General features: G+C 42.8%; 1 long non-coding RNA gene across 1 annotated transcript; it reads left to right on the top strand.

Annotated features, from left to right (window-relative positions):
• The first annotated feature begins 569 nt into the window (after window positions 1-569).
• Window positions 570-23,153, top strand: LOC310834001. The gene is made up of 3 exons (XR_014559039.1): window positions 570-699; window positions 20,743-20,986; window positions 22,922-23,153. It is a non-coding gene; the product is annotated as an uncharacterized lncRNA (long non-coding RNA).
• The last annotated feature ends 1,855 nt before the right edge of the window (window positions 23,154-25,008 follow it).

Here is a 25,008-nt window from a genome sequence, read left to right as displayed (position 1 = left end):
AAGATCTCAGTCGAGGCAGTGTGACAGGACCAATAAATTTTTAAGCTAGGCCAGATTGTGGAATGGACTGAGTTTTGTCTTCTGTTATCTTGTCTTTGAAAAACACCATGGGGGAACCCATTTGGGCCTCTCTAAAGAAACTTCTCTTCTATACATCTGGAGATTCTTATCTAGAGCCCTGGCAAGGAAACACAAAAAAGGGATTAAAAGATGTGATTAATTTGATATTGTTACCTGGATGAAAAACCTTTCCCCCTTATCAGTTCAGCAATAACATAGCCATTAGCAAAGCACTTCAAAGCCTTCTGGATCCCCCCCCCCCCAGAAGACACAAGGAATGTCAGGAACTAATCTGGTTCTCTAATTGTACTATCAACCATCATTCCCTGTTTGTGGTCGCAGGGTGAGTGGCGGTGGGGTGGAGCTTCTGCCAACTATGTTGCAAAGAGTGTCGCTCTTAATTCGATTGTGAAAGGGGCGGGGAGAACATCTTGAAAGTTGTGAGTGAAAATGATGAAAAACAGACCCAATTCGACTTCCTGCTTTTAAAAAATGGATGTGGGGAGGTCATGTCTAAATTTGGAACAACTTGAGAGCTTCACTGTAGTGAATGATCCGGACAAGAACTGACTTGAATCTAAGTAAGACGACTGACTGGCTTCTAGGGAGAAGCTTGTAGCTTCTTTTTTATTGCATGAGGTAAGTGTCGAATGAGTGCCCTGACTTGTTTTTATCTTTTAGGAATTTCCTTTGTGAAAGTAAACAAGATGTTGAATAAGGATTTTTTTTTAAAAAGCATCATGTACATTCAGTTTATCATAATGCATCTTCAGAGCTCACAAGACCTTCTTACTGGGCAAACTGGTTGGACAAACGTGAGGGTCTAGAATTGCTCAAGAAATGGACTGTTGTTCAGTTGGATTGTGGGGTTGTGAGTTAAATTGCAACTTGTGTGACTGGAAAACAAAAACAAAAAGCACTTCATAAACTATACATTTCCATCTGTCTAGGAACTTATGTACAGTGGTACCTCTGGTTAAGAACTTAATTTGTTCTAGAGGTCCGTTCTTAACCTGAAACTGTTCTTAACCTGAAGCACCACTTTAGCTAATGGGGCCTCCTGCTGCCGCCGAGCGATTTCTGTTCTTATCCTGAAGTAAAGTTCTTAACCCGAGGTACTATTTCTGGGTTAGCGGAGTCTGTAACCTGAAGTGTCTGTAGCCTGAAGCATCTGTAACCCGAGGTACCACTGTAGAATGCGTGTCATATGTGTTATTCCTTCATGGGCCCAATTTACTGTGACAAATCACTTGAGTGGTTTTACCTTTGTGGAAATGACTTCCACCTGATTTTTAATGATCCTCTGCAGATCCCCTTGCCTCCCAAAACAGTTGCTCCAGAGTTTTGAAGTTGCCTCCGGAATATGGTATATGGTGTGGACAACTACATGAGAGATGGAGTATCTGTAGAAATTTGGCATTCTAACTCGTGGAAGTGGAAATGACTTTTCCTAAAGCATTCTTTCCCAAACTTGGGTTTCCAACCCTAGCTAGCAAGACCAGTGATCAGGAACAGTGGCAGAGCTTCATGCTCCAGCACTGGGGGGGGGGCGGAGAGCAGGCGGGGGCAGGGCTGGCGCACATCCTGGGGGTGTGACATGCATCCTAGGGGCTTGACACGCCACCTGAGGGGGCATGGCACCCAGCGCAGGTGAGGGGGCAGCTGCGATGGCACCCCATTGGGATCATGCTGCCAGGGGCGGTGCGCTCCCTCCGCAATCCTCTTCCTCCACCAGTGGTCAGGAATGATGGGAATTGTAGTCCAAAAACACCTGGAGGTCCAAGTTTGGGAAACGCTGTCCTAAGGCAAAGCCACAATTGGATATACTGCTTCTATTTCACTATGTATGCATTTGATGGAAGAATCCAAGGAGTGGATAGGGTTCAAGTATTTTTACAGATTTCATAGCAGGTGGAGTTTGGGTGAATGATGGTTTCCTCACCACAGTGAGACAAGCTGCACCAGCCTCGTGTGTATAGCTCTTCCTTTTTACCAGGCCAACGTACAAAGTGCACAAGAAATGTGCAAACGTGTTTTCATATTGAAATCTCTGGCTAAGTGCAATGCAGTGGCTACCCAGGTCTGGCTCAGTGTATCACCTATGGAATATAGGAGAGCATGCCTCATCTACCTGTTCCATATTCTTTGAAGGTTGAGCGTCAAAGTGTGACGTCAGTAGGATTGACTTCTAAGCAAGTATTCTTAGCACTGTTCGTACAAGAGCTCTTAAGCGGCAGAGGGTGAAATGAGATTTACAATCGCTTCATTCTCCTTCCAGTATTGTAAGTTCTAAGAGCATTATATATAAAAACCCCACAAAGCGAAAAAATGCAAAGTATGTATTAAAAGGCTGTTGAGCAAAACCCACCTATAATCATTAAGCTTTTACGCAGTGTTTCAAGTGTGTAGCTCCAGATTAGGCTGACTCCAGGCTGGAATGAGCAACGAATGCTCTTTAAGCAGACGTGTTCTCTACTGACATACCTGCTGTATCCTAGCATAGTCTCTAGCATTATTGCATGCATGCTTACGCAAGTCAGCATTTCACTGGGAATGCACTAGGGTTTCAATGGAAATATGAATGAATAACCATGCAAAATGAATCCTTCTTGTCCTTTGTTTCCTGAGATTGATTGATTCCCCCCACCCTTTGGCAAGTGGAAGTAAAACACTTTTACTGCGTCATGGGACCAGAGAGGCATAGTTAAAAGTCAGGTTGCCTCTCACCACTGCCGTCATAGTCAAAATATTCCAAATCCCCAAATATTTAATTGTACTGTATTGTGCAAAATCAAATGGGTGAGGATCTGTTATTATTTCAGCCTGGTGCTGTTTTACTTTCCTGTTTCATTAAAACCATTGGAAACTACAGTGTGTATTGGGAACATATGGGGGGAATTAAAACATTTTGGGTTGTTTTTGTGTGTGTTTAAACTTTCTAGCATGGAAATGCAGTTAGGTGAACAGCATCACCAGCTTCTTTTTGCCCGGTTAAAAGGGAAGTCTTAGAGTTTTCAGAAGTAGAATGAATCTATTTTCATTCCTCTAAATAGGAGGTGCAGAACCTGTTTGCAGCCTGATGGCCACATTCTCTTTAGGACTACTTTCTAAGAGCCACCTGCCAATTGTGGGTAGGGTCAGAGGTGTTGTTGTTGTTTAGTCGTTTACTTGTGTCCAACTCTTTGTGACCCCATGGAACAGAGCACGCCAGGCACTCCTCTCTTCCACTGCCTCCCGCAGTTTGATCAAACTCATGCTGGTAGCTTCAAGAACAGTATCCAACCATCTCGTCCACAGGACTCTCAAGAGTCTCCCTCCAGCACCATAATTCAAAAGCATCAATTCTTCGGCGATCAGCCTTCTTTATGGTCCAGCTCTCACTTCCATACATCACTACTGGAAAACCATAGCTTTAATTATACGGACCTTTGTTGGCAAGGTGAAGGGTCAGAAGTACAGGCATGTGAAAGCACAAAAAACCAAGGCACTGCACAGCTTTTCAGATATGTGTATCAACTATTGATAACTACCAGGAGGAGCTGGGTCTCTGCATAGCTTCCCTGCAGCTAGCTCAGTTGGTTAGAGTGTGGTGCACCCAGGCTGGCCATAGGACCTTCCTGGATAGGAAGAAGACTTCCTGTTCTAATTGAGCTTTGCTTGAGCAACAAGGCATACTCGAACTCATGTAGGATTGGGGAATACATAGGATGTTGGATTTCAACTCTCTGCAGCCCCAGCTAGCATGGCGGATGGTCAAGGTTGATGGGAACTGCAACCCAACAAAAGCTGGAGGGACACAGATCCCCATCACTGAATCTGGGTTTTTTTTGGACCTGTCTCCTGGTTTGTCCTCCACTCCTGATTCCTGTCTTGCTTCTCAGCCTTGCTTCCTGGTTCAGACACATTCTTTAATCCTGACTATATGGACTCATGCTCATCCCAAGCTGTTGCCCACCACAATCCAGCCCTAATGGTAGCGGACTGTGGAGAAATTATGTTTTTTTCCCCTAGCATACCTGGAACCCCAAGGGCAAAACCTTCCTGGGTTTTAAATGAATGAATGGGAGGCTGCTGTAGAGTAAATGAATGCAACATACAACAGAAAGAGATAAGTTTTCAGCTGGCAATAATGTGGGAAGGGAATCATTGGGCTAGGATCCATAGTTTGAAAACAGGGATGTTATATCTCTCTATTTTCGTCTAGGAAATGTTACAGGGATATGATGCATTCATGCAGAGAAAAAGATGAATCAGAAGTGAGACATTATATAATTTTTCCTTGCCGTGTAGTTTTAGATTATAAAAAAGTCTATCGGCCTTTTGGAGTGCCATTCTATTGAAGATAGTTTTAAAGAGGGAAGCCCTCCCTACTTAAACAACTGAGACATAACTTATTCCACACAGGACACACCCTGCTGGCATGCAGAAACACGGGAGTAGGAAGAGCAATGATTATGGTTTGCATTCAGCTTACCACCCGCAAATTTAGTTCTTTTTAGGCTTGATTTTTGTGTTGAAACCAGTCCATCCTGTAGCGGACATTGTAACTTTGGGCATAGCATGGAATGTTATGTATGGTTACAGGAAATAATTCCATCTCCATCATTTCTCTCCTCTCCTCTCCCCCCCCCCCAATTTGCAAGTAAAACAAAGCATGGTACAGTTGGACTCTTCATATCTATTTGTTTTCTAATCAGCTTTGCATTCTGTTGTTAGTATTTTCATGACTGGGAATTAGGGATGGGGAGAGATTCCACTCAGTTCACATTTAAAGGGGAACCTACAAAACTCACACTTTCAAAAACAGCGCACAAACTGAAACATAGCCATATTTTGAAATTTGCACTTCTCCGAATTTTGCAATGCAGATAGTCAGCCAAGCGATTCATGCCAAAACATATATACCAGGGTTAAGTGTGCAAAAAAATCCATAAATTAGAGAAAAATGCATGTTAGGGAAAATTCCTTTGCAAAAATGTGTATATTGTGGCAAAACTGCATGCAGAAGTGTGTAATTGGAGAAATTCTCACTAAAATGAATTTTCATGTGGAAGTGTGGAAAACTGATCTGAAGACTGGAAAAAATGAGAGACTGTAGCCAGTGGAAATTGATAGTCTCACCCATCCCTATAGGGAATGCCTGGATTTGAATGGATTCCAAATCAAATCAAATCAAATTTTATTAAACGGTCACAGACCAGATTAACTCGTACAGCTAGTCAGCGAAGCATAACACCAGAAAAAACAAAGGACAATTTCAATACAGATTAGGCCATAACAGCAATTTAAAATTAGACAGCATAAATAAAATTAAGTATTTGCCTTCACCTGCATATTGACATTGGAAAGCTCTTGTTTCCTATGCCTAATAGCGGCTACACAGAATTTGGCAACATTGATCGTAATTTCAGGAACCTTATCTTCTACCAAGGCTCTCATACGTTGGAGTTCAGGTTCATTTTTAAGCTTTTGTAGAACTGGGGCAATAAAGGTCAGGCGTAGATCCTCGTAGTAACTACAGTGCAGCAATACATGCAAACTTGTTTCCACTTCCGATGAGCCACATGGGCAAACACGTGACTCATATGGTTTGCCCTCATATCTGCCTAGCAGCAGGGCAGAGGGCAGAACGTTGAATCTGGCCAGGGTAAAGGAGTGTCTGTACTTAGGTATTTGTAAATTAGCCAGATAATTTGCGGGTGAAAACCCTCTCCCAAAGTCTCTAATTGTGGCATGTTTATCCATTTTGCCCATATGACATTGCAACTCTATGTCCCTAATGCGTTGAAGCACTTGACTTTTGGCTCTCTCATATCCTGCCGCTATCAAGATCTGCGGGGAGAATCCCAAGCTTCTTATCTTTTCAAACAGGGAAGCTTTCCAGGTAGAATGAAAGGTGTCTAAGAGTGTTAAAGGAGCCAAACCGGCCGGGGAAAAAATAAGTTTTAACCAATAGTGTATCTTTAGAATCCATAGCCGCGCGTTAACGGGTGGTTGTTCAACTTCTAAGCGGACAGCTATATTAGATACACAGGGGGGGGGGGATCCCCAATAGACACCGATAGAATTTTGTTTGAAATGCCTCCATAGGCGCAAAATTTTTAAAACTGCAAACCTGGGATCCATAAGTGAGTTGTGGGAGTATTTTTGCAGCAAAAACCTGGGAGGCTGCCGGAACGTATTTACCCCCTTTCCCGTGAAAAAATCTTGTAAGGGCTTTATTGGCCCTTCCTGCGTTGGCAATGGCGTTTTTCATCTATTGGTGCCACGAGACCCTTTCCTGAAAAGTTATTCCCAGGTATTTGAAAGTTGCTACCTGGTCAATAGGTTGACCGTTTATTCTCCATTTGTGTTTCCTTCTTTTTTTTGAAAACACCATAATTTTAGATTTGCTGTAATTTATTGATAGTTGTTCCTCTTGACAATAGTCAGCAAGTGATCTCAAAAGCTTCCTCAAGCCAACACAGGAAAAGGAGAGTAGGACTGCGTCGTCCGCATACAGAAGCACCGGGAGGGGCAAACCTGCCAGTTTGGGAGGGTGGGCATTTTCTTTCGCCATATTTACTGATAGAGAGTTGATGTAAAAATTAAATAGCGTTGGCGTGAGGACACATCCTTGTTTAACCCCATAGTGCGTTTGAATTTCTTTAGTTGGATGGCCTGACCGATCGCATCTTACCCTCACCCTGGTGTTTTCGTATAGACCACGAATAAGGCGTAATAAGCGTTTATCTATGTTTGTAGCGCCAAGCTTTTCCCAGAGTCTATCCCTTGGTATTAGATCAAAAGCCGATTTAAAATCAACAAAAGCTGCATATAAAGACCCCCCTTTTCTAGAGTATTTATTCTGCCAGGTGTTGAAGGATAAGGGCCTGGTCTATAGTTGGGAATGGATTCCAAACAAAGCCTCTGTTTTTATTCAAAACATGTATACCCTGCCACTATGGAAGTGAGAGCTGGACCATAAAGAAGGCTGATCGCCGAAGAATTGATGCTTTTGAATTATGGTGCTGGAGGAGACTCTTGAGAGTCCCATGGACTACAAGAAGATCAAACCTATCCATTCTTAAGGAAATCAGCCCTGAGTGCTCACTGGAAGGACAGATCCTGAAGCTGAGGCTCCAATACTTTGACTACCTCATGAGCAGATAAGACTCCCTGGAAAAGACCCTGATGTTGGGAAAGATGGAGGGCACAAGGAGAAGGGGACGACAGAGGACGAGATGGTTGGATAGTGTTCTCGAAGCTACCAGCATGAGTTTGACCAAACTGCGGGAGGCAGTTGACTATAGGAGTGCCTGGCGTGCTCTGGTCAATGGGGTCACGAAGAGTCGGACACGACTAAATGACTAAACGACAACAACACCCTGCCACTACAAAAAAGTAGCATTGAATCATAGAATTGTAGGGTTTGAATGGACTGTGAGGGTCATCTAGTCCAACCCCCTGCAATGCAGGATTTTTTCACTAAACGTGGGGCTCAAACCTGCAACCCTGAGATTAAGAGTCTCAAGCTCTACCAGCTGAGCTATTCTGACTGCAGGATGGATGCCACCTTTTGAACCTCATCTACGCCTATTGCATAAACATGCATATATGAATCAAAATGTAATGTGTTCCAGCAACACATTACTTATGGGACTCAGGTACGCTGAACGAAGGTGCCCAAGACACTTCAAAAACCCCTTTGCGAAGAATGCAGAATGTGGCTTTTTGTTAGATTTGCTTTTAAAAAAAGATGAATCAATTTGGCATCCCTATATGGCAATAGTAACATTTTTCATAGTATGGGAAAGGGGCACTCTAGCTTGCTTCCTTCCTCTGGCCTGATGAGAACAAAACATTAAAATGAAAAGATCTGCCTTTTTAAATACCATACTGAAGTGGCTTTTCTTCTTACAGCTGTTTTGGACACTCTGCACCTTCCAGTGAAATTATCCAGAATCTTATCTGTTTGGGTTACAGCTTTTTCTTACTTAACACATACTGTCATAACTTCCAGAGTTTGGCAGGCTTTTTAAACAAATATTGTTCCTGAAGATCCTGCTGGTTTCAGTGTTTCGTTTCTTTAATGCTCTTGTTTGTCGTTAATGGAATTCAGGCACATCAAACTGATTGAGGGGAAGAGGGCAGGGAAAGGAAGCCTTTAAACGCATAAGTGACTTTCTTAGTAATAACACCGGAAGCTGCCTTCGACCACTCAGACCATTGCTTCATCTAGCTTGGGATTGTCTACACTAGTGTTTCCAAAACTTGTGTCTACAGCTGTTTTTGGACTACGGCTCCTATCGTCCCTAGGAAACAGGACCTGTGGTCAGGGATGATGGGAACTGTAGTCCCAAAATAGTGGGAGACCCAAGTTTGCGAAGCACTGGTCTACACAGACCACCAGCAGCACTCCAGGATTCTCCCAGTAAGTGATGGGGAAGAAATTAGATTCAGTTCGCCTTTAAAGTTGAATCGACCCAACTAACTCTCACACTCCAAAACAATATGCAAACCAAAACACAGCCGTCCTTTCCAATTTACATGTCTCCCAATTTTGCTACGCCACTCTCCAGCCAAGTAATGTGTACAAAAATATGTGTACTGGGGTAAAGTGTGCCTTAAAATGCACATGTCTGGGGGAAATAACATACAAAAATATAATTGGGGGGAATTAATGTATGGAGATATGTGCTTTACAAAAATGTGCATGTTAGGAAAAATTGCACACACACTCTGTCTATATCTAGCTAGCTAGCTAGCTAGCTATTACATTGCCCAGAATGGTTGGAGCAACCCAGTCAGATCGGTGAGGTACTACTATTGCTAATAATAATATTATGAATAACCACTAAAATGCTGATTTGCAATTTCTAAAATTTCAAATTGGGGTGAAAATGTGGAGAACTCAATTTAAGATTGGAAACAGAGTAACTGGGGGGAAATGGATTTAATAGATTCACCCTTTTCTACTCCCAGCCCTTTCTGAAGGTGCCAGGAATCTGGGACCACCTGCATGCAAGATGCTTTGCGACTGAGCTACGACCCTTCCCCAAGGGTCAGAATTTGTTTCCATTTGAGAAAAGCAATAGCAATTACTTTGCCATGCCACTTGTATCTGGCGTGGCTGTATGTATGCAGGCTCATTGCATCTGAAAGCCACTGGATATATGACAGATACCCAGGTTAGTAAATGTTAGGAGCAGCTCTGGCTTTCCTCTAACGTTTTTCAGCTTATCAAAGAACTAGGAAAGTAACTAGTAAATTCAGTGATCAGCCCAATGTTTCCTTTATTCAGAACTCAGTCGGGAGAGCATGAGACTTTTAATCTTAATCCTTCCTGTGGACTGTCTCACCAGAGTGGTGCATGCTCTGGTTATCTCTCGCTTGGACCATTGCAATGTGCTCTATGTGGGGCTACCTTTGAAGGTGACCCAGAAACTACAACTAATCCAGAATGCGGCTAGCTGGACAATGGGGTGACTGGTGACTGGGAGCGGCCACCGAGACCACATAACACCCATCGTGAAAGACCTTCATTGACTTCCAGTATGTTTCCGAGCACAATTAAGTGTTGGTGCTGACCTTTAAAGCCCTAAACGGCCTCGGCTCAGTATACCTGAAGGAGCGTCTCCACCCCCATTGTCCAGCCCGGACACTGAGGTCCAGCACCGAGGGCCTCCTGGCGGTTCCTTCACTGCAAGATGTAAGGTTACAGGGAACCAGACAGAGGGCCTTCTTGGTAGTGGCACCCGCCCTGTGGAATGCTCTCCCATCAGATGTCAAGGAAATTATCTAACTTTTAGAAGACATCTGAAGGCAGCCCTGTTTAGGGAAGCTTTTAACATTTGATGAATCATTGTATTTTAATATTCTTCTGGAAGCCACCCAGAGTGACAGGGGAAACCCAGCCAGATGGGCAGGGTATAAATAATAAATTATTGTTCTTTTTATAAGACATCTGAAGGAAGCCCTGTTTAGGGAAGTTTTTAATATTTAATGCTGTATTGTTTTTAACACTTGATTGGAAGCCATCCAGAGTGCCTGAGGAAACTCAGCCAGATGAGTGGGGCAAAAGATTTCTGCATTGGAGGGGGTTGAGCTAAATGACCCTTGTGTTCACTTCCAACTCTACAATTCTATGATAGCAAATGCAGTATTGAGGAAAAATAGGAAATGGGGCTAGAAGTCATGGAGGTTGGCTGTACCATGGAAATGCTACTCAACCAATTCTCCCCGCTCATCCCATGATTTTTCTTACTGCCTTCTTGTCTCCTATCATCTTGAGAACTTTGCTGTTTTGAAAATGTGCATATAATATATTATCATATAACCTGTATGTACAAAATTCTACTTTCATCCGATTAAATGTTAGAAGAGAAAAAGGGGTTGTCCCGGGAAAGCATTTTTATTTATAAGTGTGCTTGCCAGGGAACTTAAACATATGGATTATTTGGTCTCTCTCCCCTCCGGGTAAATATTGAACACATTCTTCAGCACTGCGCTATGGCACCGCCGTATTTAATCTAAGATGTTCAACTCCACTCCAGGTTGAGCGGGCCTCAGGCACTTGCCATGAAAACAGAAAGATTTGTTCTAGTATGTTACTTAAACACAGGTTTGTGTTGACCTGGATATGGGTGAGGATTGCGTGCCACGGTTGCCTAACAACTGCAAACAAATGATTTATCCACACGCCAACATGAGGCAGAACTGGGAAGAGGGAGAAGAGAGGACTGCAAGCTTTCTTGCAGGGAGGCCACCCTAGATAGTGATATTGACTATAAAGCTGACCAAAGCTGATTCAGAACCAACCCAGCGTTTTTTGCTGCATGACGTGAAACTCAAAATGGCACCCCCTTCCAATTCCACATGCAGAAGCCCACCAGACTGGCAGCTGAATCATACTTTATCCATCATTCATTTGCATCATTCTGGTACAAATTAAGTAGGTTAATCTTTAAATGCAAACTGAATCGCATTTCTCCCTGATCCCTGTCATCATCATTATCATTATCATTATCATTATCGGTCTTTTTCACCTGTTGTTTGGTTGTGTTAAATGTATCTTGTTTTGAAACTGTTTTGTGGGTCTATGGACTGCAATAAAGAAATATAGATAGATAGAGATAGATAGAGAGAGAGAGAGATGATAGAGATAGAGAGATAGAGATAGAGATAGAGATAGAGATAGAGATAGAGATAGAGATAGAGATAGAGATAGAGATAGAGATAGAGAGATAGATAGAGATAGAGATAGAGATAGAGATAGAGATAGAGATAGAGATAGAGATAGAGATAGAGATAGAGATAGAGATAGAGATATTATCATTATGTTAGTTAATTTTGTATACCATCCTTTATTCAAGGATCACAGGGTGGTTTGCAATATAAAAACACACAAATTTACACAACATAGTAACAAGCAAAGACAATACCTCCCTAATAATCCCTACCCCTGGGGTTTCTGGTTACACCCATGATGGGGGATGTTCAGGCAGGGGATAGGGAGAAAATGAGGCATAAATCTCCCAATGCTTTCCACTGGGGTCTGGGGAGCAGCAACGGAGCAAGCCAATCAGGCGCCTGGGGTGGCATGCATGACCTGCATCCAGGCCAGCTGCCCACTGGGCGGGGCCAGCCAGGGCAGGATGCTTTGCGGGGTCTCTGAGGAGTCTACCTGCTTCCTCCCACTCAGCTGCCCTACAGCTGAGGGGAGGCGGCGGGCAGACCATTTGGGGCAGTGCGGAGCCTGCGTGCACCCAAGCCACCATGTCACTCCCAGGAGAGATGTGTGGCTTGGGCATGCTGCAGGCCCCGCGGTGGGTGCCGGCCGCCATTTTATCACCCCCCTCAGTGGGGACATCCGGGGCAGCCCGTCCCCACCGCAGTCCCCTTCCTCCACCCCTGCTGGGGAGTTCACTGTATCCCACAGTGCCACATAATCCCATGTCTGTCAACTTCCTCACTCTCTGAGGCAAAGTGCCTCAGGACACAGATTGTAAGGGCAGTGAGAAGGCAAGAACTAAGCAACTGCAACCTCCTATTCCACTTGAAATTAAAATATATGTTTATCTCCTGTCAGCAGAGCACGGTTGCCCAAGATGCCAATGTGTTTTGAGCTCCACAAGAGTGTTGTTTCAGAAAAATAAATTACTGAAACGTGTGAGGCTCAAATGGCCAGTCAAAGTTCTACTCACACTTCCAAGTACACTGGCCTGTGAGGAAATTTCTGTTCTCCCTAATGGACATGAATAATATAAACAGGAAAGGTGAACTGAACAGAATCTATTCGCTTGTTTCTCCTCCTGCATTTCCAAGAGCCCAATTACCTCTGGTTTGACAAATGAAACAAAATTACCTTGCGCTCCCTGAACAGTCTTTGAAAATACATATATCTGCATTTCTGAAAGGAAACACCTGTTGCAATGCTGGCTCTATTTTTAGCTAGAAGCAGGCACACAGACATCTAATGCTTACAATGCCTCCTGAACAAAGCTAGACTCATCTCCATGAGTTCTCAAACATCCGCAGAATACCTCTTATGCCCTTCCCTGGCACTGGGCTCCCTTAATATTGGGCGCAAGGCAGGGCCTCAGATCTTTAATAATAATCAATGTCCTTCTCTTACTACATCCCAGTGTAGATGAAGATTCAGTTGAGAATGCTAAGATCTAGTTACGAGGCTCTGTTTGATTTAAGTCACCCTGTCCTCAAATTCTCTTTAACCCCTTTCCACTGTTAAACAGTCACCATCGGACCTGGCTTTCACTTCTGTATATAGTAGCTAGTCATAAAACAGTCTCTGCTTCACAGTGGTGTTTTTGTTTTTTTAGTTTAAAAATCCCAGAATCTAATCTGAACCAAGGTGCAATTTTAAATATGTCTAACCTCACCCTCCTGTCAAAGTGGACTATAGTAGAATGGAGAGTTCTGGATCAGGTCCATCAGTCGGATCCAGTTCCACATTTTTGGTTGATGATGAGGAGGGCAGTGGAATTAACCTCACTTCTTCACGCCATTATCCAAATTGCACTCCCTTCCCTTCCCAACCTCCCACCTATTTTCTTGAGAAATATAAATACAGTATGGTAGGACTTCCAAACCCAGATCTTGCACATCATGTCTTTGTCTGGCTTTGAACTATGATTCAGAAATTCCCCATGTTGAATCTTTCCTCTTCCAACATCTCCTGACTTAGGCTTGGTCAAGGGACTCTTACCTTCAGACTCTCTTCTGTCCATTTACCATGTTGAGAAACAATCTAATTTATAGAGTTGTTTTAAGTGTTACAGGAAGACAATATTTTGAGCCCAAAAGGAATGCCCTCTGGAGTAATTTGAACAGTCCATGCAAAGTCCATGGGTGTATTCACATATGGGATTTTAATCCATTTCCATGACTTTTCCCTAACGGTTAAGTTCCATGTTACATTTGAGCTTGCATGCAATGCAAAAGCCACTTCTGGAACCATGATAGAATTTAGTGCAAATTTAGCACTCATTTCCATATTGTTTGCAAACAGTTGTTTTTTTTCCATTGAAGGAAATAACATGGAAATGAGCATTGGACGTTCACTGTAGTTGCAGAAGTGGCTTTCACATTGTGTGAAAGCTCAAATGTAGTATGGAAATCTTTGTGCGCATGGAATAAACTGCCATGTGCACACAGTCTATATAAGAGCACAAGAAGAGCTTGCTGGATGATGACCAATGGCCCACCTAGATCTTGTTCTCACAGTGACCAACCAGATGGCTTGAGGAAACCTACAAACAAGACCTGAGCACAAGAGCATTCTCCCTTCCTGGGGTTTCCAGAAACTGGTATTGAGAATTGTTACTGCCTCCAACCATATATAAATTCTGAGTGTGATGATTAATCAGTCAGATGGGAGCTGTGCTGGAGAAATGCTTGATGCAGATATCTAAATGACATTTGCACTCTTGAGTCTCCCACTCCTTCCAACCTATCATTTGCTCTAACTGACTGCTTCAGTTGTTGCTGTTTAAAATATTTTTTTTTAAAAAAAAAAAAAACACTCTGGCTTTTATTTGACATATTAAACTGTTTGGTAATGGTATTTATGTATAGTTGATGCATTTTGTAGCTCCGGGGAAAGAAAAACCAAGGCCACCTTGATATTGGCTCAGGTATCATAATTCATTTCTCAGAAGGCTACAAGCCATTAATAGCAGGAACATATCTCGGAATGTTTTTCCAGTTGGGCCATTCCCAGGACCATGTCGATTACAGCTAGTTAATGATTACCATGAATTTGCATCACTCCTGGAAAGAAACACACAAGATTATTGTTTCGGCAGAATACGCTCTTCTGTTTTATGGAAATGGCTTTCTATTTACGTTCTTCTTTCCTCATACTTTCTTTCCCCTTTGCCAGTGCTTGGAAGGTTAGGGGTAAGGACAGTGAGCTGGCAGGAGGTTAATGCCCAATCCGTTAAGCACCTCCTTTAAAGAAGATTATTGGACATCCAATTTGCAAAGGAGAAACTCCTACTCTAAAATAAGCTGTAGGTTCCAGTCTTATCATTATACTGAATAGCTGCTTGGAATCTGTTCTACTTATAACCAAGTGTATATTCCTAGGAACTGGGAAATCAAAGGCAGTTGGGCACAAAGCTAGTAGGAGTTAAATTATCTGTGTAGCAGGGGGACGGGAAGAGGACTTCAAACAGATTATTGAATTGAACTTTAATCCTACAGGGAGACTGTTGGGTAGCAGGATTTTGGCATAGGTAGCCATAGCATGGGATGTTTGCCCTTGAGTGCAGCGTTTTGAGACACTATTATAATCTGCTCTATGTGAGCTGTTTTAGTATTAGCCACTGTCAGGATGACTTTTAGAGGTTGCTGCTGTAACATGCAGAGTCAGCATAGCCTAAAGGATAAATAAAGGCAGTTGATAGGTTCCAGTCCTAGTCATGAGTGACACAGACAAACTGCAGTATGTGGCTTTGGGGAAAGTCACTTAGCCTCCCTGCCCTTCCTCTGCCATCTTGATTCTTGAGATCGCATATCCTCCAACATTTCTCTGATGAAAATGAGGACATCCTATTCCATAATAATAATAATACTCTGCCCATCTGGGCAGCTTCCAACATGTATTGTTGCTGTTTAGTCGTTTAGTTGTGTCCGACTCTTTGTGACCCCATGGACCAGAGCACGCCAGGCACTCCTATCTTCCACTGCCTCCCGCAGTTTGGTGAGACTCATGTTTGTGGCTTCGAGAACACTGTCCAACCATGTCGCCCTCTGTCGTCCCCTTCTCCTTGTGCCCTCCATCTTTCCCAACATCAGGGTCTTTTCCAGGGAGTCTTCTCTTCTCATGAGGTGGCCAAGATATTGGAGCCTCAGCTTCAGGATCTGTCCTTCCAGTGAGCACTCAGGGCTGATTTCCTTAAGAATGGATGCGTTTGATCTTCTTGCAGTTCATGGGACTCTCAAGAGTCTCCTCCAGCACCATAATTCAAAAGCATCAATTCTTCGGCGATCAGCCTTCTTTATGGTCCAGCTCTCACTTCCATACATCACTACTGGGAAAACCATGGCTTTAACTATATGGACCTTTGTTGGCAAGGTGATGTCTCTGCTTTTTAAGATGCTGTCTAGGTTGCCATCGCCTTTCTCCCAAGGAGCAGGCATCTTTTAATTTCGTGACTGCTGTCACCATCTGCAGTGATCATGGAGCCCAAGAAAGTAAAATCTCCAACATGTATAAAAACATAATAAAGCATTAAGCATCAAAAAAACCCTTCCCTATACAGGGCTACCTTCAGATGTCTTCTAAAGGTTGTAATGTTACTTATCTCCTTGGCTCGGGGGTTGCGTAACTCCATACCCTCCAACACTTCTCCCAATGAAAATAGGGACGTCCTAAGGAAAAGCAGGACATTCTGGGATCAAATCAGAAACCAGGATGACTTCTGTAAACCTGGGACTGCCCCTGGAAATAAGGGATACTTGGAAGGTCTGTGATAGGCCCATTTAATGTTGATTCGGGTGGGTGGGGGTTTGGGGGAGAGAATAAAAGGGATTTGCACAAACCTTGACTTTTCTCACATCCTTTTCTTCCCTACCCAGCAAATGGCCAGGGAAGGAGAAGAGCACTTTCCCCAGAGGTCTGAACTAAAATTAGACCAGGGCTGAGGGCCATAGGCTTTTAGGAGTGATTGATTGGTTTCACAATTCTATTCATGGGAATCTGATGGCAAAACTCATTTCAATATGTGTTATCAGCACGACAAATGACACAATTGTCTTTCCAGCAACGGGCTTGGAATTCTACCTACTCAGTACATCCTTGTGATGCAGGCCAGCCTTGGCTTAAGTGGTTCTGCTTTGGTTGTCTCAGCATCAATGCCCAAGAATCCGAGTAGTCATTGAAAAAAATGGGGCTTCGTCTATGGGTCCATCAGTTGTATCTATAGTGAGGAGCCACCAGTCAGTGGCGTAGCGTGGGGGGTGCAGGGGGGGCCGGCTGCACCGGGCGCAACATCTGGGGGTTAGGGTTAGGGGGCGCAAATCCACGGGTTAGGGGGCGCAAATTACTTGCCTTGCCCCAGGTGCTGACAACCCACGCTACGCCACTGCCACCAGTACATCTCAGGCGGTTGACTTTCTGGAGCTAAGTGCTTCAACTGTAACACACCGGTTTTAATCATATATTATCAGTGATATGCTGTTGCCACACAAAAATGGTTTAATGACTTCAAAGGAAATAATTAGCTGATGACTCAAATGGTAAACATGTCAAGCAAGGGAAAGGCAGTTTGAACAAGAGCTGTGGCATGTTTATTTTTTCCAGTGTTTTTTATTTTATTTTTTGGTTCTGTTTAGAGAACTGAGAAGACAGTCTGCTCCTCTGATTTCCAAGGAGTTGCCTCTTCTCCCTTAAATAATCATAAAAAAACACAACTCTCTCTGTTGCTTTTTACATGATGCAAAAGGCCAGAGAAGTAGCTTTTCTCATTTGCTTACTTATATTTATTTATTTGCAAAAATATCTATACCACCAACATTAGGAAGAAAAGAACATGCCAGTGAACAGCATGGAATTAATAATTTTTATTCTTGACTCTATGCTGTCCATTAGTGTGATATTTTACATTCATAAAACAAGTGCAATTTAGGCCACAAATCAGTAGCTTAGTACACCAAGATAGCTGGCCAAAAGTATCTATAGATTTAAATATATTCATAAAATAAGAAAAATTATTTATTTAAAGGGTTTTTTCCTTCCCTCACTTCTCTCCTTTTTCTTCTTTATGTATTTTTAAATATTTTTCTTTTTTCAGTTATTAGCAGATCTATTATATTATACAGATGGATTCATGATACCTGTTTCTATGACCCTGTTTGATTTGTGATCTGTGTCTCTTTTCCCTCTTCATTTATTTTCAGCTTTTTGATTAGATGTGTACTTTCACAATGTGGCGATGAGATAATGCTACTATATCTTTCTGATTGCATGACGACACAGAACTCAGCAACACTGAATTTTATACTGTTTTATATGTGTTATAACACTGTGACACCAGCTGGTGCTGTAGAGTCCTGTCTTTTGCCAACGTGGTTTTCCTTTACGAAGTTTAGAACGCGTTTTCCTGAAATGCTTTTTTGATGTGTCTAGATCCAGCCACAGAAACATATTTTTGAGCAATAAAAAAGAGAGAGAAATTCTCTTAGGAAGAGAATTAAGCCCAGGTGGAATCCTTCAGTATATCTCAGCATTTATTTTGACAAGCCACACTTTCCTGAAACTTTCCCCAACATCACAGAAAATAAAAAGTGAATGTCTCCAATGTGCTTTCGCTGGCATCTGAAAGATGGTGTAAGTGCTTACTAACACTTCTCCAAAATGTGTTTCCAAACAGCAGCGCTGCCAAGTCAGAAAGGTGGAGTTCTGAACCATCATTAATCAGGTTTTGTAACTCTGTTGGTGCAGCAATTAGCCATGACATGTTGAGTCAAGTGGTCTCTGCTTTCATGTACCCGAATACTAAACTCACCATCGAACCTTTTATTAAAATCAACTGCTCTTTTGCTGAATAAGTCGTCTGCAGAATTGAAAGGTCATTGTGTTTGGGTTTTCTTGTTGTTAGTTTTCTACAGCAGGGTTAGCTGGACTTCATCGTCCCTCGCCAGGGCAGCTGATGTTCAAGAATATTGGGCGCTGCAGCCCCACAACATCTGGAAGACTACAGTGTCTCCACCCCTGCTTTACAGTAGCACTTACGGGAGTTGCCTTAGGGTGAAATCTGTTTTCTTGTGATCAAAGGAAAACATGATTGTGTTCAAAGAATATTTAGAAAGGAGAGTTAGCTCTAACAGCAACACAGCACAATTATCGTAACTGTGGGTTGGGTCTGGTTATAATTTTGTACATAATGAAACACCTTGTTTTAATGCACCATCATGCACCATCTTGAGGTAGAATTAGGGCTTCCACAATCCTCTCATGCAAACTGCAAATAAAGAGGTATAACAAAGTAATAAACTTAAAACAAAATGGGTAAAATGGCAGATGAGCAGAATTAGATTATCGTTAAAATTGTGGATGCCAGGGAGAAGTCCTCACAAACATGTAACAAAGTGACAGGGAGCCTGTGGACCTCCTTACATTATTGAACAACAACTCCCATCATTCCCAACTATTGACCATGCTGCTGGGGATGATGGGAGTTGGAGTCCAACAACCTTTGGCGACCCACAGATTCTTCAACCCTGGTTATTACAGTTTACTAGCATACCAAGGTGCAAGTTTATAAAATGCCCCTCACTGTCAAAAAGACACCATGGGTTGCTGAAGGAACGTCCATGACCCTGAGTGCAGTCCTGTGAAGGCCGAGGCTGCTAAACTATATAAAAAAAAATTAATTAAATTTGAAAGGCAAGGGAATTGCTTCACGCCCACAGCAGTACATTTCCTTGGAGTCATAGCAAACTGTTAGAAACAGCTGACTCATTAAGTAGACAATGAGTCAGAGCTGCATCTTTTAAAACTTCTCACACAAAGATAGCCTTGTGCAGAAGAAGCACATTGGTGGTGCAGATGGGCGGGAAGTCCGTGGATGCAGGGCCTGTTAGAAAATTGGCAATGCCGCTACAATTTGCTATCAGCAGACTGTGCACCTTGCCAGTGGTTTTATGCAAACATTGGGTTCTCATGTGTATATAGAGGCATGTTATTTGCAAACAGTGGGGAGGTGTAGGCTTTGTCCCGGGATTCCAGAAGCCTGTTGCATAGTGACATGCTCTTTCCTTTTCATTGCACTGAGACGGCTAAATTCCAAGCCAAATTGGGTGCTCAGCACCTTTTGCTCTTGCTGTGCAGAGGTGTTCAGGTGATTCATTCCTTGTTCCTTTTCCCTTTTCGCCTTTTCCTAATCTAGTACTTACGTGAGATGGCAGTTGAGTTTATTTGGCCTACTTTCTCCTTATGGCTCAACTTTGCTCACATTCACTTCTATGGATTAAAGGAGGTCAGAAAGAAGAGCTGATCGGGAGAGAAAGTGCCTTGGTCCTGTGACCACATGTCTGGACCTGACACCAGGTTAGATTGGCACCACCTTCTGGGCAGGGGGCTAATGTGGGAGAGGAAGATAAAAGGAGGGCATGGGAAGCAGACTCAGGGGGTAGAAAGCAGGAAACACAGCTGCAGGAAATGCAGGGTGGGTTTGCCCTCCACTGGAAAAGGGACCCATAGTTTGTGGCCCATGTCTGTCATCTCTCACCATCTCCCTCTTTGCCTCCCCTAATGGCACCAAGAATAGCCCACCTGAAGCAAACTGCCGCACCTTGTCTCTTGGCAGGGCTACCCCTGAATCCCTGCATAAGTAAAAATGTTTTAGCTCCTCTGATTCAGGTGGTGAATCAGAGCTTGAAGAGACATGAAGGAGGAGCTACAAGGAGCATCCAAAGGTCTCTTGGGTGAACTATTGTTCATCCAGATACATGGGACCATCATTATCACTGACAGTAGGGTCATTACTTCTGGCATGCTACGTTGACAGTTCCATTAAGGAACCACAGAGCTCCAGAAAATGATCCAAGTTAAGACCCAATGTCATTGAAGAACACCTGCTCCCACATCTCACCCAGGTGATAAGATAAGCCTACTGTGGGCCCTCTCTGGGTACCCGGTCATTAAAGATCAGGCAGGTGGTGACTAGGGAGTAAGATATTTCAGTTGTGATGCCCTAGTTATGGAATTCCCTCCCCATTGAAGGATACCCATTGCCAACTCTGTTATCTTTTTGATACTGAGGTGGGGGGAAAACATTTCTGTTTTCCCTGGCTTTATAACTACCTCTTATATACCTGTGGATTTATTATATAATTTGCCTTGTTGTTGTTGTTGTTGTTGTTGTTGTTGTTGTTGTTGTTGTTGTTGTATATAGAATTTTTTGTATTCCTGTTAGGTTTTCCTTGTTACATTTTATCATTTTAAATTTGCGTTGTAATCTGTCCTGGGAGAGAGATCATGAATGGGTGGCACAGTAGAGTTCTGGATAAATAAAAAGTCAATGAGATGACATACTCTGGAACTCTTCATTCCTATGGCTAGGAGAAAGCTCCGAGTCTTAACTGTTTAAACAAGCCACACAATCAGATAATACCCCCAGAGAGAGAGAGAGAGAATCTGCATTGATATTGGTGTGTTTGTTGTGTTCTTCATAGGAACATTTCAAAGGGTTTATTCCAAAGGCTCATGTACACAGACTGAATGGACCAGGAGGCTGGGAAAAGGTGAAGTTGGATTAGATCCAACTTCAGCTAAAGAAAAGAATGAGACTCTTGCGTCATTGGTCTTCAGGACTTATTCTACAAACAATAACTGGCAAGTCAAGGGATGGGGGGGAAATACTTCAGGACTGCAGCATATTGGCTTCATAACGCCAATCTGATGATTGCCTATATACAGGTACATTGTTGGCACCTGTTGTTGTTGTTTTTCTTAATGAGAGGTAGATGTCAGATAGGACACAGTTCTCAACACACTGGTAAACAGCAGGCATCTTAATCAGGGATTGCTTTGCAGCAGAAGTACCCTCTGATTAAGGTTTGTTTTACAAAGACAAACACATCACTCAATTCTAGAGCAAAGATGGAGAGCGTATGGATGTCAGGAGTCTTGCTGGATGAGACCAGGGCTATTTTTCTTTAAAAGGAGGTGCCAGAACTCACCATTAACACCTCCCTCATTCTCTTAGAATGGCAATGGCACCCACCTGAGAAGGGCTGGAATTGAGTTCCAGCAAGTTCAGGCAGAGAAAAAGGCCTGGATGAGACCAAAGGTCCATCTATTACAGTGTTTGTAATGATAAACCATCAGTATAGATGGGACTTGGAAAAACCTGAAGGAGAGCCCGGCCACAAATATTTGTCACCACCCTGCTTCTCTCGTGCTCTTTTTTTGCAGGAAGAAACACACGGAGAGAGGCTGAGATTCAAATGTAAAGGTCTTAACAGGATGGCAGACTGACTTCCACCATCTTCTTTCTCCCATATGGAGCCAGAAGGAGGGGTGGGGCTTTTACTTTTTCAGCCAGAACTCCCTCAGTTCTGGCCCCTCTCAAGTGGGCACCACTGCTATTATAAGAGAACAAGGAAGGTGTTCACAGTGAGTTCTGGCACCTCTTTTTCTAGAAAAATAGTGTTGGGGAGAGGACTTTGCATATCAAGATCGTTCCTCATCATACTGATTTTAAAAATACGCTTATAAGGCATAATAAGCTGCTGGCATCACAAGTTTATGAAGCTGCAAAGATGCCTTTCAGTCACTGGGAATCTGCCACAGCTGGATTCAGATGCCTTTCGAAGAAACCCGGACACTGCTCTTTCAGGTATAGTTGTAACATAGTGAAACCAATTTGTCTGCAGAGCTAGGAGCTCATAAATTCGGCTCGTCCAGCCTTTTTGCAATGACAGATTACAATTTTCTAGTTGTGATACGAGGACAGTTCATGCAGGAACTGATTATTATCTCTTGAAAGAAGTCGCAGCTTTTTGCAGTCTGTGTTAGCCTATTAGAAAGCGAGTGAGCCGAAGGGAGATCTTTCTTCCCTGTTCACAGGATGTCAGCACTGTATTAAGTTCATGGCAAGAAAAACACTCTTGAGGAAAAGCAGATATCAAGGCCTTTTGAATGCATGTGAATCCATAAACCTTTAAGATTAGAAGGGAGAAACAGTGGTGGGTTGGCCCCATGGGTGTCCCAGGGGGCAGCTGCCCCAACTAAATCAGTAAAAATAAATAAAAATAAATAAAAATCTGAAGTTCTGCCCCCCACAACAAAAGCCTGCTCCCCCCCCCAACAAAAATCCTGGCTACGCCCATGGTTGGTCCTGATTTTTTTTTTTAATTCATACTTTTTTCAGGTAATAAACATGAGATAATGACTTCATTAGAGGTTACACAGTTCTAACCTCCAGAATTTGAGGATGCTGAAATTGTACATACAAAAATGAAACAATAATGTATTTTATTTTTTAAAAACCCAAGTACAGTATAGCGCTCTCTCTCCCTCTCTCTCTCTCTCTCTCTCTCTCTCTCAATTAATGATAAGCACACAATGGGTCGACCAATGTAGAGCATCTTTAGCTTACCACAAAGTAGCACCATCCTTTAAGACTTTTTTGCTTTGTTATCAATGTAACACGATGAGGTAACAATAGCCACAAAGCAGGGAGAGGGGACTAAATTTGACACACTGAATCAAATTAACCCATTACTTCTTTGAGTACAGGCTTCTGAGACAAATAGGCTTTCGTTTAAGCAATGTAACTACATGCCAACTATGCCAGAAATGGATACAGTATTTCTTTGTAAACCAGCTACTGTGTTTTCCATATCTCAGGTCAATTCCAGCAACCAGTCCCACAGTGACATCCCTGCAAAAATGTTCTGTAGGCACGGCACAGGGAAGAGGACATGAACCTAGGAATGGAAGTTCTGGTTCCTTGCCAGATTTTGGAGATCCTTGGTCAAGATCCTTAATCTAGAAGAGGTGAGGATTTAAAAGTGAGAATTCTCTCATGCTGCCTCAGAATCTATTGGGTGCTCCATGGAAGAGTGTGCTTGTGGAACAATTAAGGAGCAATTCCTTTGGCTCCTTCCTCTTGAGCCAGCTGTGCCCTGGCTTTACAGTACAGAGAATGTCCCTCTTGGCAATCATTAAGTATCCTTAAGAAGAGAAATAAATATTTAATAAATAAGCCCTATATGGTCTAGGACCCTCGTACCTACGGGACCGCCTCTCCTAGTATGTCCCACAGAGGAATTTACGGTCTTCAAACAAAAACATCCTGAAGGTCCCAGGCCACAGAGAGGTTAGGTTGGTCTCAACCAGAGCCAGGGCTTTTTCGGCTGTGGCTCCAATCTGTTGGAACGCTCTGTCACAAGAGACTAGGGCCCTTTGGGACTTGACACCTTTCCGCAGGGCCTGCAAGACAGAGCTGTTCCACCAGGCCTTTGGCCAGGGCGCAGCCTGACCCCCTCCCTCCTTTGGCAATCTTCACCTAATGGTAGCCTAATGGTTGCCATCAATTTGATTTGAATTAATTTTATAATGAAATTATTTTAGAATGTTGTACTATTTTATTGTTGTTAGCTGCCCTGAGCCTGGCTTTGGCTGGGGAGGGCAGGATATAAATAAAATTTGTTGTTGTTGTTGTTGTTGTTGTTGTTGTTGTTGTTGTTGTTGCACATGCCATGTCCTGTTCTTGAGGAGCACTATAAACACCCTAGCAGTGGTCAGGCTGATGAGTCTGACCATAAGAAGTGCTTGAAAAATTTACAAGAGCAGGATCAATATACTTCCCACTTGACAGATTCAATTGACCCACTACTAGGCTGCTGGACCCACTACTTGGCCCACTACTAGACTGGACTGACTAGATGATATCCTTCTAGGGTTTCACTTGCCAGACAGGTTACTATTTTTATACACATGCAATATTGAAATGCTTTTGCGAGTCATTTAGAGGTTTGTAGTTTGCTTGGCGCTGGGAGAGCTCATTGTTCGTTTTCTGAAAAGGAGAATTATTTGTACTTCAATTAGTAAACTGAATTCATTAGCCGTACTGGCCATAGTCCAGAGAAGCAGACACCCCAGATCTTGGCGTTCAATTATGATTTTTCTTTTTTTTAATCACAGCAGGTTCTCCTCTTCTTCTGCATACTGCATGCCACTTGTTAAACTCATTCCTCTGTTTTTACAAGCCCCAACAGAATACATGCAATGTCAGGAATCTTTTTGTTCTGAATGTGGCTGCTCTGTGTGTTGACACAGAACCAGGAGAGCAATGGGATCTACTTCAACTTTTACCTTATTCGTGCTTCCCCAAACCATATGGGCACCAAAGCGCTGCATTTTTATTTTTATTTTTTTAAATTCTCACTTCAAATTTTGCAATGCAGTTCTGTAACTCAAAACTGCATTGCAAACTTTGAAGTGAGACTTTCAAAAAAATTGCAGCACTTTGGTGCTCGTATGCTTTAGGGAAGCACAAATTAGGTAAAAGGTGAAGTAAACCAAATTTCTCCACAATATATATATATATATATATATATATATATATATATATGATGTGCACGCACACACACAATGTATGTTTTTTTGTGTGTGTATGCATTGCATAACAATTGTACTGGGAGAAATGAACACTAAAATACTGGTGACTTTTCACCTGTACTAAAAAATAAATAAAGTGCAGACTGTTGTAAAAATGTGGCAAACTGAGCTGAAGACTGGAAATACAGGAGACCCAAAGTAACAAATTAGTCCAGGGGTCAGCAAACTTTTTCAGCAGGGGGCCGGTCCACTGTCCCTCAAACCTTGTGGGGGGCTGGACTATATTTTGGAGGGGGGGGAAATGAACGAATTCCTATGCCCCACAAATAACCCATTTTAAATAAAGGCACACATTCTACTCATGTAAATAC

This window comes from Podarcis gaigeae (genome assembly GCF_964106915.1).
Source record: "Podarcis gaigeae genome assembly, chromosome: 1".
NCBI lineage: Eukaryota > Metazoa > Chordata > Lepidosauria > Squamata > Lacertidae > Podarcis > Podarcis gaigeae.
Note: the sequence above shows the minus strand (reverse complement) of the source record. Positions and strands in the feature narration are given on the sequence as shown.